Source organism: Pseudorca crassidens, chromosome 12 (genome assembly GCF_039906515.1).
Source record: "Pseudorca crassidens isolate mPseCra1 chromosome 12, mPseCra1.hap1, whole genome shotgun sequence".
Taxonomy (NCBI): Eukaryota; Metazoa; Chordata; class Mammalia; order Artiodactyla; family Delphinidae; genus Pseudorca; species Pseudorca crassidens.
In genome coordinates, this window is record NC_090307.1 from 30952103 (window position 1) to 30971484 (window position 19382).

The window sequence follows — 19382 nt, forward strand, 5'->3', positions numbered from 1 at the left end:
GTGACCAAGGCTGTCGTCTGGCTCACGCCTAGCTGTGTAAAGAAGTGCGGCGAACGTACGTACTGCTCCTCAGGCTGGGCCCACAGCCTGGCTTTCGCTTCTGCGAGAGTGCTGTCCCGAGTCTCTTCCTGGAGCCAGTCGTCAGCGCGGTGTCTTTTGGCACCGCAGTTCTCTTTCAGTCAAGGAGGCCGTGCGACTGACTGGCAAAGGGAGTCCGCCCAGCGCTGCTTTCGCCAGTCTCTCTGACGACTGGGCCGCTCAACCTGGGCAACCCGGGGAGGAGTACACTGCCCTAGCTATGAATGTGAAGAGCTGTCTCCAGGGGCCTGCTTACGCTAAGGTTCCTCAGAAGCCAGAGGCCGCCGTTCCGGCACGGAGAGAGGTCATCCTGCGAAACTGGTGAATGGGCTCCTACCCTGTGTGTCCCCAGGAGCGTCGCAGGGTTAAGGCACTCCGTGGTGGAGTATGGCCTCATTGGAGACCCCTGCACACCCAAGTCCCCTGACGTGAAACACTGGAACTTCACCTTGAGGCCCGAGGTCACCTTTCGTTCGGCCGGAGCCGAACCTAGGGTGCCGTGGGAGGAGTTCCTAGAAAGGGATTGCCAGCACGGTTTTCGCTTTGGGAGAACGCGCAGCCTCGGCCCACAGCGACAGTCCTGCCGTGCAGAGACGTCGGGCCGCTAGTGCTGTTCCAGGCAGCTGTGAAGCCAAGCGCAAGGCGCCTCCAAACGGGGAGAAAGCGTCCTCTCCCCTCCGCGTCCCTCGTTCACGCTGAACGACGCAGCATGTTTCTCGGAAGGCTCTGCCGAGCTATCTAGTACAAAGGAGAGGGTGCCTGCCTCTGCCGAGAAAGGTTTTGACGTGGGGATTGCTGGACAGGCGGAAGAGCGTTCCCCAGGCCGTGCAAAGTTGAGGCCTTGGTGATTCTGGGTGGTCCCAAGGGTCCAGAACTATCCCTGGGAAAGCTGTCCTTTTCCCTCTTTTTCCGGCTGGAAGTACACCTCTGGCATCCGACTGCCGTTCGGCGACGTCCTGGGGGAGACGCCCCGGTTTCACTTGGGACGCACAATGGTGTTTCTCAGAAGAGCCCAAATTCCTCCCTGCGGGTGGGTGGGGGGCTGGGCACACCAGCATGGAATGTAAGGCTGTTCAGAACTGCGTACCTTGAGGCCGTGTGAAGGCCGCACGAACGAGAGCTTTCGAGCGAACAGGGCAGCGCTTCGCCATCACCGTTGCACATTCACGGAGCTTAGTCAAACGAACGCATTTACTTCCCGGGGCTCCAACACAGCCGAGGAGTTGGAAGGCATACAGTGAGGGCCCTTTGACAGTTGTTACAACGAACGTGAGGGCACAGTGTCTCGTGAAATACCTTCCACGGTTGAAGCATTCCGTTCACGCATGCCCCTCCGCTCCCTCTGGCGCTCCGAGGTGTTCCTAACGGGGGAAATCTGGACTTTTGCTCGAGGCCGGGGTGGGGCGGGGGGCACTCACAATTCTTCTGCCGGCGAGCTCCAGAGCGCTCCTGCCGAAGCTCCCAGCAAGGAACTGAGAGCAGCAGGCCTCACACGAGTCAACTCAGACTTCTCCTGTCACGAGTCAACTCAGACTTCTCATGGGAGGCCTTCCGGCAGCAAAGAGAAGGTGCGCGCGAGGAGTGTGCTTCAGGCAGCTTAGGACCCGCCACTGTCTCGTCTACCACGGAGGGGAATCAGGTTTGGCCAGGGTCGCCCAGCTTCATACCTGAGCTCCTACAGGTATCCTCAGTGGTTTCTGAGTACCTCAAGGAAACACAACGGGAGGAACAGGGCCCTTCCGTGGAGGCCCTTTTGGGCACAGGGACCTCTGCGTGGGATCTACTGGGTAAGTATGGCAGTACCTCAGGTAGGCCTCAGTGACCAAGGCTGTCGTCTGGCTCACGCCTAGCTGTGTAAAGAAGTGCGGCGAACGTACGTACTGCTCCTCAGGCTGGGCCCACAGCCTGGCTTTCGCTTCTGCGAGAGTGCTGTCCCGAGTCTCTTCCTGGAGCCAGTCTTGAGCGCGGTGTCTTTTGGCACCGCAGTTCTCTTTCAGTCAAGGAGGCCGTGCGACTGACTGGCAAAGGGAGTCCGCCCAGCGCTGCTTTCGCCAGTCTCTCTGACGACTGGGCCGCTCAACCTGGGCAACCCGGGGAGGAGTACACTGCCCTAGCTATGAATGTGAAGAGCTGTCTCCAGGGGCCTGCTTACGCTAAGGTTCCTCAGAAGCCAGAGGCCGCCGTTCCGGCACGGAGAGAGGTCATCCTGCGAAACTGGTGAATGGGCTCCTACCCTGTGTGTCCCCAGGAGCGTCGCAGGGTTAAGGCACTCCGTGGTGGAGTATGGCCTCATTGGAGACCCCTGCACACCCAAGTCCCCTGACGTGAAACACTGGAACTTCACCTTGAGGCCCGAGGTCACCTTTCGTTCGGCCGGAGCCGAACCTGGGGTGCCGTGGGAGGAGTTCCTAGAAAGGGATTGCCAGCACGGTTTTCGCTTTGGGAGAACGCGCAGCCTCGGCCCACAGCGAAAGTCCTGCCGTGCAGAGACGTCGGGCCGCTAGTGCTGTTCCAGGCAGCTGTGAAGCCAAGCGCAAGGCGCCTCCAAACGGGGAGAAAGCGTCCTCTCCCCTCCGCGTCCCACGTTCACGCTGAACGACGCAGCATGTTTCTCGGAAGGCTCTGCCGAGCTATCTAGTACAAGGGAGAGGGTGCCTGCCTCTGCCGAGAAAGGTTTTGACGTGGGGATTCCTGGACAGGCGGAAGAGCGTTCCCCAGGCCGTGCAAAGTTGAGGCCTTGGTGATTCTGGATGGTCCCAAGGGTCCAGAACTGTCCCTGGGAAAGCTGTCCTTTTCCCCCTTTTTCCGGCTGGAAGTACACCTCTGGCATCCGACTGCCGTTCGGCGACGTCCTGGGGGAGACGCCCCGGTTTCACTTGGGACGCACACTGGTGTTTCTCAGAAGAGCCCAAATTCCTCCCTGCGGGTGGGTGGGGGGCTGGGCACACCAGCATGGAATGTAAGGCTGTTCAGAACTGCGTACCTTGAGGCCGTGTGAAGGCCGCACGAACGAGAGCTTTCGAGCGAACAGGGCAGCGCTTCGCCATCACCGTTGCACATTCACGGAGCTTAGTCAAACGAACGCATTTACTTCCCGGGTCTCCAACACAGCCGAGGAGTTGGAAGGCATACAGTGAGGGCCCTTTGACAGTTGTTACAACGAACGTGAGGGCACAGTGTCTCGTGAAATACCTTCCACGGTTGAAGCATTCCGTGAACGCATGCCCCTCCGCTCCCTCTGGCGCTCCGAGGTGTTCCTAACGGGGGAAATCTGGACTTTTGCTCGAGGCCGGGGTGGGGCGGGGGGCACTCACAATTCTTCTGCCGGCGAGCTCCAGAGCGCTCCTGCCGAAGCTCCCAGCAAGGAACTGAGAGCAGCAGGCCTCACACGAGTCAACTCAGACTTCTCCTGTCACGAGTCAACTCAGACTTCTCATGGGAGGCCTTCCGGCAGCAAAGAGAAGGTGCGCGCGAGGAGTGTGCTTCAGGCAGCTTAGGACCCGCCACTGTCTCGTCTACCACGGAGGGGAATCAGGTTTGGCCAGGGTCGCCCAGCTTCATACCTGAGCTCCTACAGGTATCCTCAGTGGTTTCTGAGTACCTCAAGGAAACACAACGGGAGGAACAGGGCCCTTCCGTGGAGGCCCTTTTGGGCACAGGGACCTCTGCGTGGGATCTACTGGGTAAGTATGGCAGTACCTCAGGTAGGCCTCAGTGACCAAAGCTGTCGTCTGGCTCACGCCTAGCTGTGTACAGAAGTGCGGCGAACGTACGTACTGCTCCTCAGGCTGGGCCCACAGCCTGGCTTTCGCTTCTGTGAGAGTGCTGTCCCGAGTCTCTTCCTGGAGCCAGTCGTCAGCGCGGTGTCTTTTGGCACCGCAGTTCTCTTTCAGTCAAGGAGGCCGTGCGACTGACTGGCAAAGGGAGTCCGCCCAGCGCTGCTTTCGCCAGTCTCTCTGACGACTGGGCCGCTCAACCTGGGCAACCCGGGGAGGAGTACACTGCCCTAGCTATGAATGTGAAGAGCTGTCTCCAGGGGCCTGCTTACGCTAAGGTTCCTCAGAAGCCAGAGGCCGCCGTTCCGGCACGGAGAGAGGTCATCCTGCGAAACTGGTGAATGGGCTCCTACCCTGTGTGTCCCCAGGAGCGTCGCAGGGTTAAGGCACTCCGTGGTGGAGTATGGCCTCATTGGAGACCCCTGCACACCCAAGTCCCCTGACGTGAAACACTGGAACTTCACCTTGAGGCCCGAGGTCACCTTTCGTTCGGCCGGAGCCGAACCTGGGGTGCCGTGAGAGGAGTCCCTAGAAAGGGATTGCCAGCACGGTTTTCGCTTTGGGAGAACGCGCAGCCTCGACCCACAGCGGCAGTCCTGCCGTGCAGAGACGTCGGGCCGCTAGTGCTGTTCCAGGCAGCTGTGAAGCCAAGCGCAAGGCGCCTCCAAACGGGGAGAAAGCGTCCTCTCCCCTCCGCGTCCCACGTTCACGCTGAACGACGCAGCATGTTTCTCGGAAGGCTCTGCCGAGCTATCTAGTACAAGGGAGAGGGTGCCTGCCTCTGCCGAGAAAGGTTTTGACGTGGGGATTGCTAGACAGGCGGAAGAGCGTTCCCCCGGCCGTGCAAAGTTGAGGCCTTGGTGATTCTGGGTGGTCCCAAGGGTCCAGAACTGTCCCTGGGAAAGCTGTCCTTTTCCCCCTTTTTCCGGCTGGAAGTACACCTCTGGCATCCGACTGCCGTTCGGCGACGTCCTGGGGGAGACGCCCCGGTTTCACTTGGGACGCACACTGGTGTTTCTCAGAAGAGCCCAAATTCCTCCCTGCGGGTGGGTGGGGGGCTGGGCACACCAGCATGGAATGTAAGGCTGTTCAGAACTGCGTACCTTGAGGCCGTGTGAAGGCCGCACGAACGAGAGCTTTCGAGCGAACAGGGCAGCGCTTCGCCATCACCGTTGCACATTCACGGAGCTTAGTCAAACGAACGCATTTACTTCCCGGGGCTCCAACACAGCCGAGGAGTTGGAAGGCATACAGTGAGGGCCCTTTGACAGTTGTTACAACGAACGTGAGGGCACAGTGTCTCGTGAAATACCTTCCACGGTTGAAGCATTCCGTTAACGCATGCCCCTCCGCTCCCTCTGGCGCTCCGAGGTGTTCCTAACGGGGGAAATCTGGACTTTTGCTCGAGGCCGGGGTGGGGCGGGGGGCACTCACAATTCTTCTGCCGGCGAGCTCCAGAGCGCTCCTGCCGAAGCTCCCAGCAAGGAACTGAGAGCAGCAGGCCTCACACGAGTCAACTCAGACTTCTCCTGTCACGAGTCAACTCAGACTTCTCATGGGAGGCCTTCCGGCAGCAAAGAGAAGGTGCACGCGAGGAGTGTGCTTCAGGCAGCTTAGGACCCGCCACTGTCTCGTCTACCACGGAGGGGAATCAGGTTTGGCCAGGGTCGCCCAGCTTCATACCTGAGCTCCTACAGGTATCCTCAGTGGTTTCTGAGTACCTCAAGGAAACACAACGGGAGGAACAGGGCCCTTCCGTGGAGGCCCTTTTGGGCACAGGGACCTCTGCGTGGGATCTACTGGGTAAGTATGGCAGTACCTCAGGTAGGCCTCAGTGACCAAGGCTGTCGTCTGGCTCACGCCTAGCTGTGTAAAGAAGTGCGGCGAACGTACGTACTGCTCCTCAGGCTGGGCCCACAGCCTGGCTTTCGCTTCTGCGAGAGTGCTGTCCCGAGTCTCTTCCTGGAGCCAGTCGTCAGCGCGGTGTCTTTTGGCACCGCAGTTCTCTTTCAGTCAAGGAGGCCGTGCGACTGACTGGCAAAGGGAGTCCGCCCAGCGCTGCTTTCGCCAGTCTCTCTGACGACTGGGCCGCTCAACCTGGGCAACCCGGGGAGGAGTACACTGCCCTAGCTATGAATGTGAAGAGCTGTCTCCAGGGGCCTGCTTACGCTAAGGTTCCTCAGAAGCCAGAGGCCGCCGTTCCGGCACGGAGAGAGGTCATCCTGCGAAACTGGTGAATGGGCTCCTACCCTGTGTGTCCCCAGGAGCGTCGCAGGGTTAAGGCACTCCGTGGTGGAGTATGGCCTCATTGGAGACCCCTGCACACCCAAGTCCCCTGACGTGAAACACTGGAACTTCACCTTGAGGCCCGAGGTCACCTTTCGTTCGGCCGGAGCCGAACCTAGGGTGCCGTGGGAGGAGTTCCTAGAAAGGGATTGCCAGCACGGTTTTCGCTTTGGGAGAACGCGCAGCCTCGGCCCACAGCGACAGTCCTGCCGTGCAGAGACGTCGGGCCGCTAGTGCTGTTCCAGGCAGCTGTGAAGCCAAGCGCAAGGCGCCTCCAAACGGGGAGAAAGCGTCCTCTCCCCTCCGCGTCCCTCGTTCACGCTGAACGACGCAGCATGTTTCTCGGAAGGCTCTGCCGAGCTATCTAGTACAAAGGAGAGGGTGCCTGCCTCTGCCGAGAAAGGTTTTGACGTGGGGATTGCTGGACAGGCGGAAGAGCGTTCCCCAGGCCGTGCAAAGTTGAGGCCTTGGTGATTCTGGGTGGTCCCAAGGGTCCAGAACTATCCCTGGGAAAGCTGTCCTTTTCCCTCTTTTTCCGGCTGGAAGTACACCTCTGGCATCCGACTGCCGTTCGGCGACGTCCTGGGGGAGACGCCCCGGTTTCACTTGGGACGCACAATGGTGTTTCTCAGAAGAGCCCAAATTCCTCCCTGCGGGTGGGTGGGGGGCTGGGCACACCAGCATGGAATGTAAGGCTGTTCAGAACTGCGTACCTTGAGGCCGTGTGAAGGCCGCACGAACGAGAGCTTTCGAGCGAACAGGGCAGCGCTTCGCCATCACCGTTGCACATTCACGGAGCTTAGTCAAACGAACGCATTTACTTCCCGGGGCTCCAACACAGCCGAGGAGTTGGAAGGCATACAGTGAGGGCCCTTTGACAGTTGTTACAACGAACGTGAGGGCACAGTGTCTCGTGAAATACCTTCCACGGTTGAAGCATTCCGTAAACGCATGCCCCTCCGCTCCCTCTGGCGCTCCGAGGTGTTCCTAACGGGGGAAATCTGGACTTTTGCTCGAGGCCGGGGTGGGGCGGGGGGCACTCACAATTCTTCTGCCGGCGAGCTCCAGAGCGCTCCTGCCGAAGCTCCCAGCAAGGAACTGAGAGCAGCAGGCCTCACACGAGTCAACTCAGACTTCTCCTGTCACGAGTCAACTCAGACTTCTCATGGGAGGCCTTCCGGCAGCAAAGAGAAGGTGCGCGCGAGGAGTGTGCTTCAGGCAGCTTAGGACCCGCCACTGTCTCGTCTACCACGGAGGGGAATCAGGTTTGGCCAGGGTCGCCCAGCTTCATACCTGAGCTCCTACAGGTATCCTCAGTGGTTTCTGAGTACCTCAAGGAAACACAACGGGAGGAACAGGGCCCTTCCGTGGAGGCCCTTTTGGGCACAGGGACCTCTGCGTGGGATCTACTGGGTAAGTATGGCAGTACCTCAGGTAGGCCTCAGTGACCAAGGCTGTCGTCTGGCTCACGCCTAGCTGTGTAAAGAAGTGCGGCGAACGTACGTACTGCTCCTCAGGCTGGGCCCACAGCCTGGCTTTCGCTTCTGCGAGAGTGCTGTCCCGAGTCTCTTCCTGGAGCCAGTCTTGAGCGCGGTGTCTTTTGGCACCGCAGTTCTCTTTCAGTCAAGGAGGCCGTGCGACTGACTGGCAAAGGGAGTCCGCCCAGCGCTGCTTTCGCCAGTCTCTCTGACGACTGGGCCGCTCAACCTGGGCAACCCGGGGAGGAGTACACTGCCCTAGCTATGAATGTGAAGAGCTGTCTCCAGGGGCCTGCTTACGCTAAGGTTCCTCAGAAGCCAGAGGCCGCCGTTCCGGCACGGAGAGAGGTCATCCTGCGAAACTGGTGAATGGGCTCCTACCCTGTGTGTCCCCAGGAGCGTCGCAGGGTTAAGGCACTCCGTGGTGGAGTATGGCCTCATTGGAGACCCCTGCACACCCAAGTCCCCTGACGTGAAACACTGGAACTTCACCTTGAGGCCCGAGGTCACCTTTCGTTCGGCCGGAGCCGAACCTGGGGTGCCGTGGGAGGAGTTCCTAGAAAGGGATTGCCAGCACGGTTTTCGCTTTGGGAGAACGCGCAGCCTCGGCCCACAGCGAAAGTCCTGCCGTGCAGAGACGTCGGGCCGCTAGTGCTGTTCCAGGCAGCTGTGAAGCCAAGCGCAAGGCGCCTCCAAACGGGGAGAAAGCGTCCTCTCCCCTCCGCGTCCCACGTTCACGCTGAACGACGCAGCATGTTTCTCGGAAGGCTCTGCCGAGCTATCTAGTACAAGGGAGAGGGTGCCTGCCTCTGCCGAGAAAGGTTTTGACGTGGGGATTCCTGGACAGGCGGAAGAGCGTTCCCCAGGCCGTGCAAAGTTGAGGCCTTGGTGATTCTGGATGGTCCCAAGGGTCCAGAACTGTCCCTGGGAAAGCTGTCCTTTTCCCCCTTTTTCCGGCTGGAAGTACACCTCTGGCATCCGACTGCCGTTCGGCGACGTCCTGGGGGAGACGCCCCGGTTTCACTTGGGACGCACACTGGTGTTTCTCAGAAGAGCCCAAATTCCTCCCTGCGGGTGGGTGGGGGGCTGGGCACACCAGCATGGAATGTAAGGCTGTTCAGAACTGCGTACCTTGAGGCCGTGTGAAGGCCGCACGAACGAGAGCTTTCGAGCGAACAGGGCAGCGCTTCGCCATCACCGTTGCACATTCACGGAGCTTAGTCAAACGAACGCATTTACTTCCCGGGTCTCCAACACAGCCGAGGAGTTGGAAGGCATACAGTGAGGGCCCTTTGACAGTTGTTACAACGAACGTGAGGGCACAGTGTCTCGTGAAATACCTTCCACGGTTGAAGCATTCCGTGAACGCATGCCCCTCCGCTCCCTCTGGCGCTCCGAGGTGTTCCTAACGGGGGAAATCTGGACTTTTGCTCGAGGCCGGGGTGGGGCGGGGGGCACTCACAATTCTTCTGCCGGCGAGCTCCAGAGCGCTCCTGCCGAAGCTCCCAGCAAGGAACTGAGAGCAGCAGGCCTCACACGAGTCAACTCAGACTTCTCCTGTCACGAGTCAACTCAGACTTCTCATGGGAGGCCTTCCGGCAGCAAAGAGAAGGTGCGCGCGAGGAGTGTGCTTCAGGCAGCTTAGGACCCGCCACTGTCTCGTCTACCACGGAGGGGAATCAGGTTTGGCCAGGGTCGCCCAGCTTCATACCTGAGCTCCTACAGGTATCCTCAGTGGTTTCTGAGTACCTCAAGGAAACACAACGGGAGGAACAGGGCCCTTCCGTGGAGGCCCTTTTGGGCACAGGGACCTCTGCGTGGGATCTACTGGGTAAGTATGGCAGTACCTCAGGTAGGCCTCAGTGACCAAAGCTGTCGTCTGGCTCACGCCTAGCTGTGTACAGAAGTGCGGCGAACGTACGTACTGCTCCTCAGGCTGGGCCCACAGCCTGGCTTTCGCTTCTGTGAGAGTGCTGTCCCGAGTCTCTTCCTGGAGCCAGTCGTCAGCGAGGTGTCTTTTGGCACCGCAGTTCTCTTTCAGTCAAGGAGGCCGTGCGACTGACTGGCAAAGGGAGTCCGCCCAGCGCTGCTTTCGCCAGTCTCTCTGACGACTGGGCCGCTCAACCTGGGCAACCCGGGGAGGAGTACACTGCCCTAGCTATGAATGTGAAGAGCTGTCTCCAGGGGCCTGCTTACGCTAAGGTTCCTCAGAAGCCAGAGGCCGCCGTTCCGGCACGGAGAGAGGTCATCCTGCGAAACTGGTGAATGGGCTCCTACCCTGTGTGTCCCCAGGAGCGTCGCAGGGTTAAGGCACTCCGTGGTGGAGTATGGCCTCATTGGAGACCCCTGCACACCCAAGTCCCCTGACGTGAAACACTGGAACTTCACCTTGAGGCCCGAGGTCACCTTTCGTTCGGCCGGAGCCGAACCTGGGGTGCCGTGGGAGGAGTTCCTAGAAAGGGATTGCCAGCACGGTTTTCGCTTTGGGAGAACGCGCAGCCTCGGCCCACAGCGACAGTCCTGCCGTGCAGAGACGTCGGGCCGCTAGTGCTGTTCCAGGCAGCTGTGAAGCCAAGCGCAAGGCGCCTCCAAACGGGGAGAAAGCGTCCTCTCCCCTCCGCGTCCCTCGTTCACGCTGAACGACGCAGCATGTTTCTCGGAAGGCTCTGCCGAGCTATCTAGTACAAGGGAGAGGGTGCCTGCCTCTGCCGAGAAAGGTTTTGATGTGGGGATTGCTGGACAGGCTGAAGAGCGTTCCCCAGGCCGTGCAAAGTTGAGGCCTTGGTGATTCTGGGTGGTCCCAAGGGTCCAGAACTGTCCCTGGGAAAGCTGTCCTTTTCCCCCTTTTTCCGGCTGGAAGTACACCTCTGGCATCCGACTGCCGTTCGGCGACGTCCTGGGGGAGACGCCCCGGTTTCACTTGGGACGCACACTGGTGTTTCTCAGAAGAGCCCAAATTCCTCCCTGCGGGTGGGTGGGGGGCTGGGCACACCAGCATGGAATGTAAGGCTGTTCAGAACTGCGTACCTTGAGGCCGTGTGAAGGCCGCACGAACGAGAGCTTTCGAGCGAACAGGGCAGCGCTTCGCCATCACCGTTGCACATTCACGGAGCTTAGTCAAACGAACGCATTTACTTCCCGGGGCTCCAACACAGCCGAGGAGTTGGAAGGCATACAGTGAGGGCCCTTCGACAGTTGTTACAACGAACGTGAGGGCACAGTGTCTCGTGAAATACCTTCCACGGTTGAAGCATTCCGTTCACGCATGCCCCTCCGCTCCCTCTGGCGCTCCGAGGTGTTCCTAACGGGGGAAATCTGGACTTTTGCTCGAGGCCGGGGTGGGGCGGGGGGCACTCACAATTCTTCTGCCGGCGAGCTCCAGAGCGCTCCTGCCGAAGCTCCCAGCAAGGAACTGAGAGCAGCAGGCCTCACACGAGTCAACTCAGACTTCTCCTGTCACGAGTCAACTCAGACTTCTCATGGGAGGCCTTCCGGCAGCAAAGAGAAGGTGCGCGCGAGGAGTGTGCTTCAGGCAGCTTAGGACCCGCCACTGTCTCGTCTACCACGGAGGGGAATCAGGTTTGGCCAGGGTCGCCCAGCTTCATACCTGAGCTCCTACAGGTATCCTCAGTGGTTTCTGAGTACCTCAAGGAAACACAACGGGAGGAACAGGGCCCTTCCGTGGAGGCCCTTTTGGGCACAGGGACCTCTGCGTGGGATCTACTGGGTAAGTATGGCAGTACCTCAGGTAGGCCTCAGTGACCAAGGCTGTCGTCTGGCTCACGCCTAGCTGTGTACAGAAGTGCGGCGAACGTACGTACTGCTCCTCAGGCTGGGCCCACAGCCTGGCTTTCGCTTCTGTGAGAGTGCTGTCCCGAGTCTCTTCCTGGAGTCAGTCGTCAGCGCGGTGTCTTTTGGCACCGCAGTTCTCTTTCAGTCAAGGAGGCCGTGCGACTGACTGGCAAAGGGAGTCCGCCCAGCGCTGCTTTCGCCAGTCTCTCTGACGACTGGGCTGCTCAACCTGGGCAACCCGGGGAGGAGTACACTGCCCTAGCTATGAATGTGAAGAGCTGTCTCCAGGGGCCTGCTTACGCTAAGGTTCCTCAGAAGCCAGAGGCCGCCGTTCCGGCACGGAGAGAGGTCATCCTGCGAAACTGGTGAATGGGCTCCTACCCTGTGTGTCCCCAGGAGCGTCGCAGGGTTAAGGCACTCCGTGGTGGAGTATGGCCTCATTGGAGACCCCTGCACACCCAAGTCCCCTGACGTGAAACACTGGAACTTCACCTTGAGGCCCGAGGTCACCTTTCGTTCGGCCGGAGCCGAACCTGGGGTGCCGTGAGAGGAGTCCCTAGAAAGGGATTGCCAGCACGGTTTTCGCTTTGGGAGAACGCGCAGCCTCGGCCCACAGCGGCAGTCCTGCCGTGCAGAGACGTCGGGCCGCTAGTGCTGTTCCAGGCAGCTGTGAAGCCAAGCGCAAGGCGCCTCCAAACGGGGAGAAAGCGTCCTCTCCCCTCCGCGTCCCACGTTCACGCTGAACGACGCAGCATGTTTCTCGGAAGGCTCTGCCGAGCTATCTAGTACAAGGGAGAGGGTGCCTGCCTCTGCCGAGAAAGGTTTTGACGTGGGGATTGCTAGACAGGCGGAAGAGCGTTCCCCCGGCCGTGCAAAGTTGAGGCCTTGGTGATTCTGGGTGGTCCCAAGGGTCCAGAACTGTCCCTGGGAAAGCTGTCCTTTTCCCCCTTTTTCCGGCTGGAAGTACACCTCTGGCATCCGACTGCCGTTCGGCGACGTCCTGGGGGAGACGCCCCGGTTTCACTTGGGACGCACACTGGTGTTTCTCAGAAGAGCCCAAATTCCTCCCTGCGGGTGGGTGGGGGGCTGGGCACACCAGCATGGAATGTAAGGCTGTTCAGAACTGCGTACCTTGAGGCCGTGTGAAGGCCGCACGAACGAGAGCTTTCGAGCGAACAGGGCAGCGCTTCGCCATCACCGTTGCACATTCACGGAGCTTAGTCAAACGAACGCATTTACTTCCCGGGGCTCCAACACAGCCGAGGAGTTGGAAGGCATACAGTGAGGGCCCTTTGACAGTTGTTACAACGAACGTGAGGGCACAGTGTCTCGTGAAATACCTTCCACGGTTGAAGCATTCCGTTAACGCATGCCCCTCCGCTCCCTCTGGCGCTCCGAGGTGTTCCTAACGGGGGAAATCTGGACTTTTGCTCGAGGCCGGGGTGGGGCGGGGGGCACTCACAATTCTTCTGCCGGCGAGCTCCAGAGCGCTCCTGCCGAAGCTCCCAGCAAGGAACTGAGAGCAGCAGGCCTCACACGAGTCAACTCAGACTTCTCCTGTCACGAGTCAACTCAGACTTCTCATGGGAGGCCTTCCGGCAGCAAAGAGAAGGTGCACGCGAGGAGTGTGCTTCAGGCAGCTTAGGACCCGCCACTGTCTCGTCTACCACGGAGGGGAATCAGGTTTGGCCAGGGTCGCCCAGCTTCATACCTGAGCTCCTACAGGTATCCTCAGTGGTTTCTGAGTACCTCAAGGAAACACAACGGGAGGAACAGGGCCCTTCCGTGGAGGCCCTTTTGGGCACAGGGACCTCTGCGTGGGATCTACTGGGTAAGTATGGCAGTACCTCAGGTAGGCCTCAGTGACCAAGGCTGTCGTCTGGCTCACGCCTAGCTGTGTACAGAAGTGCGGCGAACGTACGTACTGCTCCTCAGGCTGGGCCCACAGCCTGGCTTTCGCTTCTGTGAGAGTGCTGTCCCGAGTCTCTTCCTGGAGCCAGTCGTCAGCGCGGTGTCTTTTGGCACCGCAGTTCTCTTTCAGTCAAGGAGGCCGTGCGACTGACTGGCAAAGGGAGTCCGCCCAGCGCTGCTTTCGCCAGTCTCTCTGACGACTGGGCCGCTCAACCTGGGCAACCCGGGGAGGAGTACACTGCCCTAGCTATGAATGTGAAGAGCTGTCTCCAGGGGCCTGCTTACGCTAAGGTTCCTCAGAAGCCAGAGGCCGCCGTTCCGGCACGGAGAGAGGTCATCCTGCGAAACTGGTGAATGGGCTCCTACCCTGTGTGTCCCCAGGAGCGTCGCAGGGTTAAGGCACTCCGTGGTGGAGTATGGCCTCATTGGAGACCCCTGCACACCCAAGTCCCCTGACGTGAAACACTGGAACTTCACCTTGAGGCCCGAGGTCACCTTTCGTTCGGCCGGAGCCGAACCTGTGGTGCCGTGGGAGGAGTTCCTAGAAAGGGATTGCCAGCACGGTTTTCGCTTTGGGAGAACGCGCAGCCTCGGCCCACAGCGGCAGTCCTGCCGTGCAGAGACGTCGGGCCGCTAGTGCTGTTCCAGGCAGCTGTGAAGCCAAGCGCAAGGCGCCTCCAAACGGGGAGAAAGCGTCCTCTCCCCTCCGCGTCCCACGTTCACGCTGAACGACGCAGCATGTTTCTCGGAAGGCTCTGCCGAGCTATCTAGTACAAGGGAGAGGGTGCCTGCCTCTGCCGAGAAAGGTTTTGACGTGGGGATTGCTGGACAGGCGGAAGAGCGTTCCCCCGGCCGTGCAAAGTTGAGGCCTTGGTGATTCTGGATGGTCCCAAGGGTCCAGAACTGTCCCTGGGAAAGCTGTCCTTTTCCCCCTTTTTCCGGCTGGAAGTACACCTCTGGCATCCGACTGCCGTTCGGCGACGTCCTGGGGGAGACGCCCCGGTTTCACTTGGGACGCACACTGGTGTTTCTCAGAAGAGCCCAAATTCCTCCCTGCGGGTGGGTGGGGGGCTGGGCACACCAGCATGGAATGTAAGGCTGTTCAGAACTGCGTACCTTGAGGCCGTGTGAAGGCCGCACGAACGAGAGCTTTCGAGCGAACAGGGCAGCGCTTCGCCATCACCGTTGCACATTCACGGAGCTTAGTCAAACGAACGCATTTACTTCCCGGGGCTCCAACACAGCCGAGGAGTTGGAAGGCATACAGTGAGGGCCCTTTGACAGTTGTTACAACGAACGTGAGGGCACAGTGTCTCGTGAAATACCTTCCACGGTTGAAGCATTCCGTGAACGCATGCCCCTCCGCTCCCTCTGGCGCTCCGAGGTGTTCCTAACGGGGGAAATCTGGACTTTTGCTCGAGGCCGGGGTGGGGCGGGGGGCACTCACAATTCTTCTGCCGGCGAGCTCCAGAGCGCTCCTGCCGAAGCTCCCAGCAAGGAACTGAGAGCAGCAGGCCTCACACGAGTCAACTCAGACTTCTCCTGTCACGAGTCAACTCAGACTTCTCATGGGAGGCCTTCCGGCAGCAAAGAGAAGGTGCGCGCGAGGAGTGTGCTTCAGGCAGCTTAGGACCCGCCACTGTCTCGTCTACCACGGAGGGGAATCAGGTTTGGCCAGGGTCGCCCAGCTTCATACCTGAGCTCCTACAGGTATCCTCAGTGGTTTCTGAGTACCTCAAGGAAACACAACGGGAGGAACAGGGCCCTTCCGTGGAGGCCCTTTTGGGCACAGGGACCTCTGCGTGGGATCTACTGGGTAAGTATGGCAGTACCTCAGGTAGGCCTCAGTGACCAAGGCTGTCGTCTGGCTCACGCCTAGCTGTGTACAGAAGTGCGGCGAACGTACGTACTGCTCCTCAGGCTGGGCCCACAGCCTGGCTTTCGCTTCTGTGAGAGTGCTGTCCCGAGTCTCTTCCTGGAGCCAGTCGTCAGCGCGGTGTCTTTTGGCACCGCAGTTCTCTTTCAGTCAAGGAGGCCGTGCGACTGACTGGCAAAGGGAGTCCGCCCAGCGCTGCTTTCGCCAGTCTCTCTGACGACTGGGCCGCTCAACCTGGGCAACCCGGGGAGGAGTACACTGCCCTAGCTATGAATGTGAAGAGCTGTCTCCAGGGGCCTGCTTACGCTAAGGTTCCTCAGAAGCCAGAGGCCGCCGTTCCGGCACGGAGAGAGGTCATCCTGCGAAACTGGTGAATGGGCTCCTACCCTGTGTGTCCCCAGGAGCGTCGCAGGGTTAAGGCACTCCGTGGTGGAGTATGGCCTCATTGGAGACCCCTGCACACCCAAGTCCCCTGACGTGAAACACTGGAACTTCACCTTGAGGCCCGAGGTCACCTTTCGTTCGGCCGGAGCCGAACCTGGGGTGCCGTGGGAGGAGTTCCTAGAAAGGGATTGCCAGCACGGTTTTCGCTTTGGGAGAACGCGCAGCCTCGGCCCACAGCGACAGTCCTGCCGTGCAGAGACGTCGGGCCGCTAGTGCTGTTCCAGGCAGCTGTGAAGCCAAGCGCAAGGCGCCTCCAAACGGGGAGAAAGCGTCCTCTCCCCTCCGCGTCCCTCGTTCACGCTGAACGACGCAGCATGTTTCTCGGAAGGCTCTGCCGAGCTATCTAGTACAAGGGAGAGGGTGCCTGCCTCTGCCGAGAAAGGTTTTGATGTGGGGATTGCTGGACAGGCTGAAGAGCGTTCCCCAGGCCGTGCAAAGTTGAGGCCTTGGTGATTCTGGGTGGTCCCAAGGGTCCAGAACTGTCCCTGGGAAAGCTGTCCTTTTCCCCCTTTTTCCGGCTGGAAGTACACCTCTGGCATCCGACTGCCGTTCGGCGACGTCCTGGGGGAGACGCCCCGGTTTCACTTGGGACGCACACTGGTGTTTCTCAGAAGAGCCCAAATTCCTCCCTGCGGGTGGGTGGGGGGCTGGGCACACCAGCATGGAATGTAAGGCTGTTCAGAACTGCGTACCTTGAGGCCGTGTGAAGGCCGCACGAACGAGAGCTTTCGAGCGAACAGGGCAGCGCTTCGCCATCACCGTTGCACATTCACGGAGCTTAGTCAAACGAACGCATTTACTTCCCGGGGCTCCAACACAGCCGAGGAGTTGGAAGGCATACAGTGAGGGCCCTTCGACAGTTGTTACAACGAACGTGAGGGCACAGTGTCTCGTGAAATACCTTCCACGGTTGAAGCATTCCGTTCACGCATGCCCCTCCGCTCCCTCTGGCGCTCCGAGGTGTTCCTAACGGGGGAAATCTGGACTTTTGCTCGAGGCCGGGGTGGGGCGGGGGGCACTCACAATTCTTCTGCCGGCGAGCTCCAGAGCGCTCCTGCCGAAGCTCCCAGCAAGGAACTGAGAGCAGCAGGCCTCACACGAGTCAACTCAGACTTCTCCTGTCACGAGTCAACTCAGACTTCTCATGGGAGGCCTTCCGGCAGCAAAGAGAAGGTGCGCGCGAGGAGTGTGCTTCAGGCAGCTTAGGACCCGCCACTGTCTCGTCTACCACGGAGGGGAATCAGGTTTGGCCAGGGTCGCCCAGCTTCATACCTGAGCTCCTACAGGTATCCTCAGTGGTTTCTGAGTACCTCAAGGAAACACAACGGGAGGAACAGGGCCCTTCCGTGGAGGCCCTTTTGGGCACAGGGACCTCTGCGTGGGATCTACTGGGTAAGTATGGCAGTACCTCAGGTAGGCCTCAGTGACCAAGGCTGTCGTCTGGCTCACGCCTAGCTGTGTACAGAAGTGCGGCGAACGTACGTACTGCTCCTCAGGCTGGGCCCACAGCCTGGCTTTCGCTTCTGTGAGAGTGCTGTCCCGAGTCTCTTCCTGGAGTCAGTCGTCAGCGCGGTGTCTTTTGGCACCGCAGTTCTCTTTCAGTCAAGGAGGCCGTGCGACTGACTGGCAAAGGGAGTCCGCCCAGCGCTGCTTTCGCCAGTCTCTCTGACGACTGGGCTGCTCAACCTGGGCAACCCGGGGAGGAGTACACTGCCCTAGCTATGAATGTGAAGAGCTGTCTCCAGGGGCCTGCTTACGCTAAGGTTCCTCAGAAGCCAGAGGCCGCCGTTCCGGCACGGAGAGAGGTCATCCTGCGAAACTGGTGAATGGGCTCCTACCCTGTGTGTCCCCAGGAGCGTCGCAGGGTTAAGGCACTCCGTGGTGGAGTATGGCCTCATTGGAGACCCCTGCACACCCAAGTCCCCTGACGTGAAACACTGGAACTTCACCTTGAGGCCCGAGGTCACCTTTCGTTCGGCCGGAGCCGAACCTGGGGTGCCGTGAGAGGAGTCCCTAGAAAGGGATTGCCAGCACGGTTTTCGCTTTGGGAGAACGCGCAGCCTCGGCCCACAGCGGCAGTCCTGCCGTGCAGAGACGTCGGGCCGCTAGTGCTGTTCCAGGCAGCTGTGAAGCCAAGCGCAAGGCGCCTCCAAACGGGGAGAAAGCGTCCTCTCCCCTCCGCGTCCCACGTTCACGCTGAACGACGCAGCATGTTTCTCGGAAGGCTCTGCCGAGCTATCTAGTACAAGGGAGAGGGTGCCTGCCTCTGCCGAGAAAGGTTTTGACGTGGGGATTGCTAGACAGGCGGAAGAGCGTTCCCCCGGCCGTGCAAAGTTGAGGCCTTGGTGATTCTGGGTGGTCCCAAGGGTCCAGAACTGTCCCTGGGAAAGCTGTCCTTTTCCCCCTTTTTCCGGCTGGAAGTACACCTCTGGCATCCGACTGCCGTTCGGCGACGTCCTGGGGGAGACGCCCCGGTTTCACTTGGGACGCACACTGGTGTTTCTCAGAAGAGCCCAAATTCCTCCCTGCGGGTGGGTGGGGGGCTGGGCACACCAGCATGGAATGTAAGGCTGTTCAGAACTGCGTACCTTGAGGCCGTGTGAAGGCCGCACGAACGAGAGCTTTCGAGCGAACAGGGCAGCGCTTCGCCATCACCGTTGCACATTCACGGAGCTTAGTCAAACGAACGCATTTACTTCCCGGGGCTCCAACACAGCCGAGGAGTTGGAAGGCATACAGTGAGGGCCCTTTGACAGTTGTTACAACGAACGTGAGGGCACAGTGTCTCGTGAAATACCTTCCACGGTTGAAGCATTCCGTTAACGCATGCCCCTCCGCTCCCTCTGGCGCTCCGAGGTGTTCCTAACGGGGGAAATCTGGACTTTTGCTCGAGGCCGGGGTGGGGCGGGGGGCACTCACAATTCTTCTGCCGGCGAGCTCCAGAGCGCTCCTGCCGAAGCTCCCAGCAAGGAACTGAGAGCAGCAGGCCTCACACGAGTCAACTCAGACTTCTCCTGTCACGAGTCAACTCAGACTTCTCATGGGAGGCCTTCCGGCAGCAAAGAGAAGGTGCACGCGAGGAGTGTGCTTCAGGCAGCTTAGGACCCGCCACTGTCTCGTCTACCACGGAGGGGAATCAGGTTTGGCCAGGGTCGCCCAGCTTCATACCTGAGCTCCTACAGGTATCCTCAGTGGTTTCTGAGTACCTCAAGGAAACACAACGGGAGGAACAGGGCCCTTCCGTGGAGGCCCTTTTGGGCACAGGGACCTCTGCGTGGGATCTACTGGGTAAGTATGGCAGTACCTCAGGTAGGCCTCAGTGACCAAGGCTGTCGTCTGGCTCACGCCTAGCTGTGTACAGAAGTGCGGCGAACGTACGTACTGCTCCTCAGGCTGGGCCCACAGCCTGGCTTTCGCTTCTGTGAGAGTGCTGTCCCGAGTCTCTTCCTGGAGCCAGTCGTCAGCGCGGTGTCTTTTGGCACCGCAGTTCTCTTTCAGTCAAGGAGGCCGTGCGACTGACTGGCAAAGGGAGTCCGCCCAGCGCTGCTTTCGCCAGTCTCTCTGACGACTGGGCCGCTCAACCTGGGCAACCCGGGGAGGAGTACACTGCCCTAGCTATGAATGTGAAGAGCTGTCTCCAGGGGCCTGCTTACGCTAAGGTTCCTCAGAAGCCAGAGGCCGCCGTTCCGGCACGGAGAGAGGTCATCCTGCGAAACTGGTGAATGGGCTCCTACCCTGTGT